Here is an 8,892-nt window from a genome sequence, read left to right as displayed (position 1 = left end):
GTGAGACATTCTGCAGGACACAACAGATAGTGACTGAACTGACTTTGAATTTTCCTGCTTTATGGAAATGTCTGCTGGATACCATGGACCTGAAGGCTGAAGATGGATGCCCCAACGGTACAAAAGAACTTTCGGTGACTGTCCAGGCAGCGAGATGTCTTTTTCTTTTCTAGAGTTTGAAGTTTCTTAGTTCTTGTTTACTTAGGTAATATATCTTTCTGGAGTCTTTGATGGAGTTAAGAATAGTTAGTTATAGTTATAGTTTCCCTTAGTTATGATAAAGATTATTGTAACTTTTACTTGATAACTGTTTTGTTATATGTAATTTTGCTATGTCAAAGCCTTTTTTTTTGTTTAAACCGAAAAAGGGGAAATGATGGAGGAAGGTCATTGGCTAATAATGGAACTGCCCTGGCCCATTTTATTGGTTAGAGGATAGGTGGGAGGAGTAAACAGAACAGAACGCTGGGAGGAAGAGGAAGTGAGCTCAGACTCACAGCTCTCCTCTAGGGAGCAGACGCCTGAGAGAGACGCCATGCCCCGCTCCCGGGATGAAGCTCCGACCCAGGATGGACATAGGCTAGAATCTTCCTGGTAAGTGCACCTTGGGGTGCCATACACAGATGATTAGAAATGGGCTAAATTAATATATGAGAATTAGCCTAGAAGAGAATGGGCCAAGCAGTGTTTAAAAGAATACAGTATCTGTGTAATTATTTCCGAGCATAAGCTAGCCGGACAGGCGGCTGGGGTGTTGGGGACGCAGCCCCGCCGCCGCCCTTATTACTTCATATGGCGCCCAACGTGGGGCTCGAACCCACGACCCTGAGATTCAGAGTCTCATGCTCTACCAACTGAGCTAGCCAGGCAGGCGGCTGGGGTGTTGGGGACGCAGCCCCTCCGCCGCCCTTATTACTTCAGTTGGCACCCAGACGTGTGGACAGCTGAAACCCACTTAAAAAACCTGAGAAGGCTTAAAAATAAGGGAGAGAGAGTTTAACACAGATTTTTGCTGTTTGTTGGTGGCGTGCTGTAGAGAGATTTCCTGATTCGGCAACAGTAGCAGAAAAAACGCTGTGTCATTTTAAAGCACGACTTCCTGGGGCTGTGCCGCCATTGCAATCTCTGTCTGGCTCCTGCAGGAGACAGAGCTTTTGAATAGAGCATTTGGAGTAAAGTGCTACGATTAGTTTGATGGCAACTAGACTTGCTGTGTTCTCAGGTCTGCTCTGCTTGCCAGAGGCAAGCAAGTGCCTCATTTAAGAGAGGCTTCCTGACTCAGCTTTAGCTGCAAAACCCTGCAGCTCATTAAGAGGTCCTGCCATGAAACACTTAAACAGTGTTGACAAAAAGCTGAACACATGCTTTTTGGTTTTCAGCCGTAGCAGGAAAAAAGCTGCGCCGTTTAAAAATGCCAGCTTTCTGGGCCATCCTGCCAGGGCAAACTCTGACTCTTTTATGCAGGCAGTTCATGCGGTTTGCAAGCACAGGCTGCTGAAGCTCGCTTGCTGGCAGGAACCTTGAAATGCCATAGAGAGTTGTCGCAGTAAACGTGGCTACAGCCAGTACTCAGCCATGAGGCTGGAAAGCTAAATAATGGACTGGATCTAGCTGGCAAAGCCACGCCTTTAGTCCTACTGAGATTGCTTGGTAAATTAAAGACTCGTGTGGTCAGAATAAGAGAGATATACAGTAGAGAGAGATTCAAAGACAAAGAATATTTTTAAATGGTTTACAGTGTGTTAAAAATATATGCAGACTAAAAGTTGAAGTTCTTAAAGTAAAAAAACAAAAAAAAAAGGAAGAGAGTTGTTGTGTGTGGTAACACACACCTTTAATCCCAGTGCCTAGAAGGCAGAGGCAAACTGATCTCTGTGAGTTCAAGGTGTAGTAGCATACACCTTTAATCCCAATGCCTGGGAGGCAGAGACAGGCGGATCTCTGAGAGTTCAAAGACAGCCCGGTCTACAGAGTTACTTCAGGTCAAAGATACAGAGAACCTGTCTCAAAAAGCAAAAAGTTAAAAGTAAAAATAAACGAATAGAGGTTAAAACAAAGCTGTACAATGATGGAAAATACACAGAGAATTTTGATACTGTATGCTATTATGCTCTCTTTGAATTGTTTAAATGCTGAGGAAAGAGCAAAAGCTACTAAAACATATTTATTTATAAATATTGCTGAACTAATCCAACATAGATATTATGAATTTGGATCTAAGGATATGATACTTTGGAAAGGAGTTTCTTATTTTGTTTTCACAGAGGATGAGACGCTGTTCATTTCTTCTATTCCAATTTGGTATGATGGACCACGCCCTCCTGAAGGGTTGGTGTGAACGCCTTCAAAAAATTGCTTCACTCAACTGCCAACTGAGATGAAGCTAGCACACAGGTTATTCTATGAAAGACCTAATTAACGACGCATCAATTCAGCAGGAAGCAGTTTGGAGAGAAATAACTGCGCCCATATTCCCAAATAATGTTTATAAATGTCCTTTTACATTTAAAGTGGGATATGATATAGGTATGAATAATTTGCATTAGTATAGATTTTGCTTTATTGATAGAGATTTACGGTCAATTTTGTTATATTTATAAGTGTTTCTGATTTTGATTAAGGTATTGTGATTGTGTAGTTCATTTAAATATGTACTGTGTAATTAAGAAATATAAGTTGTTAATAGATAATCATAAATAATAGTCAAGTTTGTAGTCATGTTAGTTAATATTTTCTAGATGTGCGTAGATATATTTTAGATAGACATTCTTCATGTCTTTCAACGATTACAGAATAAGACATTTAATGTTTTAATAACTTAGGACTTTTCATGACAATGAGACACTCTGCTCCTGGCAGCACCAATGTACTTCAAGAGGAAGATGGGCATCGAAGAGGCACCTTATGGAGTTTGATAGCCATTTGGGCAAGAAACTGCTCTTGCCTGGACTATTGCATAAACTGGACACAGAGAACCCACAGAGAGAGGACTACTGAACTTGCCTAAGGTGAGATGATCTTTCGGGGTTCCTGATTCATTTTGAAAGAGTCTGTGAGACATTCTGCAGGACACAACAGATAGTGACTGAACTGACTTTGAATTTTCCTGCTTTATGGAAATGTCTGCTGGATACCATGGACCTGAAGGCTGAAGATGGATGCCCCAACGGTACAAAAGAACTTTCGGTGACTGTCCAGGCAGCGAGATGTCTTTTTCTTTTCTAGAGTTTGAAGTTTCTTAGTTCTTGTTTACTTAGGTAATATATCTTTCTGGAGTCTTTGATGGAGTTAAGAATAGTTAGTTATAGTTATAGTTTTCCTTAGTTATGATAAAGATTATTGTAACTTTTACTTGATAACTGTTTTGTTATATGAAATTTTGCTATGTCAAAGCCTTTTTTTTTGTTTAAACCGAAAAAGGGGAAATGATGGAGGAAGGTCATTGGCTAATAATGGAACTGCCCTGGCCCATTTTATTGGTTAGAGGATAGGTGGGAGGAGTAAACAGAACAGAACGCTGGGAGGAAGAGGAAGTGAGCTCAGACTCACAGCTCTCCTCTAGGGAGCAGACGCCTGAGAGAGACGCCATGCCCCGCTCCCGGGATGAAGCTCCGACCCAGGATGGACATAGGCTAGAATCTTCCTGGTAAGTGCACCTTGGGGTGCCATACACAGATGATTAGAAATGGGCTAAATTAATATATGAGAATTAGCCTAGAAGAGAATGGGCCAAGCAGTGTTTAAAAGAATACAGTATCTGTGTAATTATTTCCGAGCATAAGCTAGCCGGACAGGCGGCTGGGGTGTTGGGGACGCAGCCCCGCCGCCGCCCTTATTACTTCATATGGCGCCCAACGTGGGGCTCGAACCCACGACCCTGAGATTCAGAGTCTCATGCTCTACCAACTGAGCTAGCCAGGCAGGCGGCTGGGGTGTTAGGGACGCAGCCCCTCCGCCGCCCTTATTACTTCAGTTGGCACCCAGACGTGTGGACAGCTGAAACCCACTTAAAAAACCTGAGAAGGCTTAAAAATAAGGGAGAGAGAGTTTAACACAGATTTTTGCTGTTTGTTGGTGGCGTGCTGTAGAGAGATTTCCTGATTCGGCAACAGTAGCAGAAAAAACGCTGTGTCATTTTAAAGCGCGACTTCCTGGGGCTGTGCCGCCATTGCAATCTCTGTCTGGCTCCTGCAGGAGACAGAGCTTTTGAATAGAGCATTTGGAGTAAAGTGCTACGATTAGTTTGATGGCAACTAGACTTGCTGTGTTCTCAGGTCTGCTCTGCTTGCCAGAGGCAAGCAAGTGCCTCATTTAAGAGAGGCTTCCTGACTCAGCTTTAGCTGCAAAACCCTGCAGCTCATTAAGAGGTCCTGCCATGAAACACTTAAACAGTGTTGACAAAAAGCTGAACACATGCTTTTTGGTTTTCAGCCGTAGCAGGAAAAAAGCTGCGCCGTTTAAAAATGCCAGCTTTCTGGGCCATCCTGCCAGGGCAAACTCTGACTCTTTTATGCAGGCAGTTCATGCGGTTTGCAAGCACAGGCTGCTGAAGCTCGCTTGCTGGCAGGAACCTTGAAATGCCATAGAGAGTTGTCGCAGTAAACGTGGCTACAGCCAGTACTCAGCCATGAGGCTGGAAAGCTAAATAATGGACTGGATCTAGCTGGCAAAGCCACGCCTTTAGTCCTACTGAGATTGCTTGGTAAATTAAAGACTCGTGTGGTCAGAATAAGAGAGATATACAGTAGAGAGAGATTCAAAGACAAAGAATATTTTTAAATGGTTTACAGTGTGTTAAAAATATATGCAGACTAAAAGTTGAAGTTCTTAAAGTAAAAAAACAAAAAAAAAAGGAAGAGAGTTGTTGTGTGTGGTAACACACACCTTTAATCCCAGTGCCTAGAAGGCAGAGGCAAACTGATCTCTGTGAGTTCAAGGTGTAGTAGCATACACCTTTAATCCCAATGCCTGGGAGGCAGAGACAGGCGGATCTCTGAGAGTTCAAAGACAGCCCGGTCTACAGAGTTACTTCAGGTCAAAGATACAGAGAACCTGTCTCAAAAAGCAAAAAGTTAAAAGTAAAAATAAACGAATAGAGGTTAAAACAAAGCTGTACAATGATGGAAAATACACAGAGAATTTTGATACTGTATGCTATTATGCTCTCTTTGAATTGTTTAAATGCTGAGGAAAGAGCAAAAGCTACTAAAACATATTTATTTATAAATATTGCTGAACTAATCCAACATAGATATTATGAATTTGGATCTAAGGATATGATACTTTGGAAAGGAGTTTCTTATTTTGTTTTCACAGAGGATGAGACGCTGTTCATTTCTTCTATTCCAATTTGGTATGATGGACCACGCCCTCCTGAAGGGTTGGTGTGAACGCCTTCAAAAAATTGCTTCACTCAACTGCCAACTGAGATGAAGCTAGCACACAGGTTATTCTATGAAAGACCTAATTAACGACGCATCAATTCAGCAGGAAGCAGTTTGGAGAGAAATAACTGCGCCCATATTCCCAAATAATGTTTATAAATGTCCTTTTACATTTAAAGTGGGATATGATATAGGTATGAATAATTTGCATTAGTATAGATTTTGCTTTATTGATAGAGATTTACGGTCAATTTTGTTATATTTATAAGTGTTTCTGATTTTGATTAAGGTATTGTGATTGTGTAGTTCATTTAAATATGTACTGTGTAATTAAGAAATATAAGTTGTTAATAGATAATCATAAATAATAGTCAAGTTTGTAGTCATGTTAGTTAATATTTTCTAGATGTGCGTAGATATATTTTAGATAGACATTCTTCATGTCTTTCAACGATTACAGAATAAGACATTTAATGTTTTAATAACTTAGGACTTTTCATGACAATGAGACACTCTGCTCCTGGCAGCACCAATGTACTTCAAGAGGAAGATGGGCATCGAAGAGGCACCTTATGGAGTTTGATAGCCATTTGGGCAAGAAACTGCTCTTGCCTGGACTATTGCATAAACTGGACACAGAGAACCCACAGAGAGAGGACTACTGAACTTGCCTAAGGTGAGATGATCTTTCGGGGTTCCTGATTCATTTTGAAAGAGTCTGTGAGACATTCTGCAGGACACAACAGATAGTGACTGAACTGACTTTGAATTTTCCTGCTTTATGGAAATGTCTGCTGGATACCATGGACCTGAAGGCTGAAGATGGATGCCCCAACGGTACAAAAGAACTTTCGGTGACTGTCCAGGCAGCGAGATGTCTTTTTCTTTTCTAGAGTTTGAAGTTTCTTAGTTCTTGTTTACTTAGGTAATATATCTTTCTGGAGTCTTTGATGGAGTTAAGAATAGTTAGTTATAGTTATAGTTTTCCTTAGTTATGATAAAGATTATTGTAACTTTTACTTGATAACTGTTTTGTTATATGAAATTTTGCTATGTCAAAGCCTTTTTTTTTGTTTAAACCGAAAAAGGGGAAATGATGGAGGAAGGTCATTGGCTAATAATGGAACTGCCCTGGCCCATTTTATTGGTTAGAGGATAGGTGGGAGGAGTAAACAGAACAGAACGCTGGGAGGAAGAGGAAGTGAGCTCAGACTCACAGCTCTCCTCTAGGGAGCAGACGCCTGAGAGAGACGCCATGCCCCGCTCCCGGGATGAAGCTCCGACCCAGGATGGACATAGGCTAGAATCTTCCTGGTAAGTGCACCTTGGGGTGCCATACACAGATGATTAGAAATGGGCTAAATTAATATATGAGAATTAGCCTAGAAGAGAATGGGCCAAGCAGTGTTTAAAAGAATACAGTATCTGTGTAATTATTTCCGAGCATAAGCTAGCCGGACAGGCGGCTGGGGTGTTGGGGACGCAGCCCCGCCGCCGCCCTTATTACTTCATATGGCGCCCAACGTGGGGCTCGAACCCACGACCCTGAGATTCAGAGTCTCATGCTCTACCAACTGAGCTAGCCAGGCAGGCGGCTGGGGTGTTGGGGACGCAGCCCCTCCGCCGCCCTTATTACTTCAGTTGGCACCCAGACGTGTGGACAGCTGAAACCCACTTAAAAAACCTGAGAAGGCTTAAAAATAAGGGAGAGAGAGTTTAACACAGATTTTTGCTGTTTGTTGGTGGCGTGCTGTAGAGAGATTTCCTGATTCGGCAACAGTAGCAGAAAAAACGCTGTGTCATTTTAAAGCGCGACTTCCTGGGGCTGTGCCGCCATTGCAATCTCTGTCTGGCTCCTGCAGGAGACAGAGCTTTTGAATAGAGCATTTGGAGTAAAGTGCTACGATTAGTTTGATGGCAACTAGACTTGCTGTGTTCTCAGGTCTGCTCTGCTTGCCAGAGGCAAGCAAGTGCCTCATTTAAGAGAGGCTTCCTGACTCAGCTTTAGCTGCAAAACCCTGCAGCTCATTAAGAGGTCCTGCCATGAAACACTTAAACAGTGTTGACAAAAAGCTGAACACATGCTTTTTGGTTTTCAGCCGTAGCAGGAAAAAAGCTGCGCCGTTTAAAAATGCCAGCTTTCTGGGCCATCCTGCCAGGGCAAACTCTGACTCTTTTATGCAGGCAGTTCATGCGGTTTGCAAGCACAGGCTGCTGAAGCTCGCTTGCTGGCAGGAACCTTGAAATGCCATAGAGAGTTGTCGCAGTAAACGTGGCTACAGCCAGTACTCAGCCATGAGGCTGGAAAGCTAAATAATGGACTGGATCTAGCTGGCAAAGCCACGCCTTTAGTCCTACTGAGATTGCTTGGTAAATTAAAGACTCGTGTGGTCAGAAAAAGAGAGATATACAGTAGAGAGAGATTCAAAGACAAAGAAAATTTTTAAATGGTTTACAGTGTGTTAAAAATATATGCAGAGAACTACTGCTTCCTCCCCACCCCCCTTCTCTCTCTCTCTCTCTCTCTCTCTCTCTCTCTCTCTCCCTCTCCCTCTTCTCTCCCTATTCCTCTTACCCTTATACCTTTTCCAGTACCCACAAAATAAACTCTATCCCCAAAAAAAAAAAAAAAAAAAAAAAAAAAAAAAAAAAATATATGCAGACTAAAAGTTGAAGTCCTTAAAGTAAAAAAACAAAAAAAAAAGGAAGAGAGTTGTTGTGTGTGGTAACACACACCTTTAATCCCAGTGCCTAGAAGGCAGAGGCAAACTGATCTCTGTGAGTTCAAGGTGTAGTAGCATACACCTTTAATCCCAATGCCTGGGAGGCAGAGACAGGCGGATCTCTGAGAGTTCAAAGACAGCCCGGTCTACAGAGTTACTTCAGGTCAAAGATACAGAGAACCTGTCTCAAAAAGCAAAAAGTTAAAAGTAAAAATAAACGAATAGAGGTTAAAACAAAGCTGTACAATGATGGAAAATACACAGAGAATTTTGATACTGTATGCTATTATGCTCTCTTTGAATTGTTTAAATGCTGAGGAAAGAGCAAAAGCTACTAAAACATATTTATTTATAAATATTGCTGAACTAATCCAACATAGATATTATGAATTTGGATCTAAGGATATGATACTTTGGAAAGGAGTTTCTTATTTTGTTTTCACAGAGGATGAGACGCTGTTCATTTCTTCTATTCCAATTTGGTATGATGGACCACGCCCTCCTGAAGGGTTGGTGTGAACGCCTTCAAAAAATTGCTTCACTCAACTGCCAACTGAGATGAAGCTAGCACACAGGTTATTCTATGAAAGACCTAATTAACGACGCATCAATTCAGCAGGAAGCAGTTTGGAGAGAAATAACTGCGCCCATATTCCCAAATAATGTTTATAAATGTCCTTTTACATTTAAAGTGGGATATGATATAGGTATGAATAATTTGCATTAGTATAGATTTTGCTTTATTGATAGAGATTTACGGTCAATTTTGTTATATTTATAAGTGT

At 41.6% G+C, this 8,892-nt stretch overlaps 3 non-coding genes across 3 annotated transcripts; all 3 read right to left on the bottom strand.

Annotated features, from left to right (window-relative positions):
- Positions 1 to 796: 796 nt before the first annotated feature.
- On the bottom strand, positions 797 to 869 carry Trnaq-cug. Its single transcript has one exon. It is a non-coding gene; the product is annotated as a tRNA-Gln (tRNA).
- A 2,979-nt stretch (positions 870 to 3,848) lies between these two features.
- Trnaq-cug lies at positions 3,849 to 3,921 on the bottom strand. Its single transcript has one exon. It is a non-coding gene; the product is annotated as a tRNA-Gln (tRNA).
- Positions 3,922 to 6,900: 2,979 nt separating this feature from the next.
- Trnaq-cug lies at positions 6,901 to 6,973 on the bottom strand. Its single transcript has one exon. It is a non-coding gene; the product is annotated as a tRNA-Gln (tRNA).
- Positions 6,974 to 8,892: the final 1,919 nt, after the last annotated feature.

The sequence above is a fragment of the Microtus oregoni genome, unplaced genomic scaffold (genome assembly GCF_018167655.1).
Source record: "Microtus oregoni isolate MIOR12 unplaced genomic scaffold, Mior012 000067F_ref0000223, whole genome shotgun sequence".
Classification (NCBI taxonomy): Eukaryota; Metazoa; Chordata; class Mammalia; order Rodentia; family Cricetidae; genus Microtus; species Microtus oregoni.
Note: the sequence above shows the minus strand (reverse complement) of the source record. Positions and strands in the feature narration are given on the sequence as shown.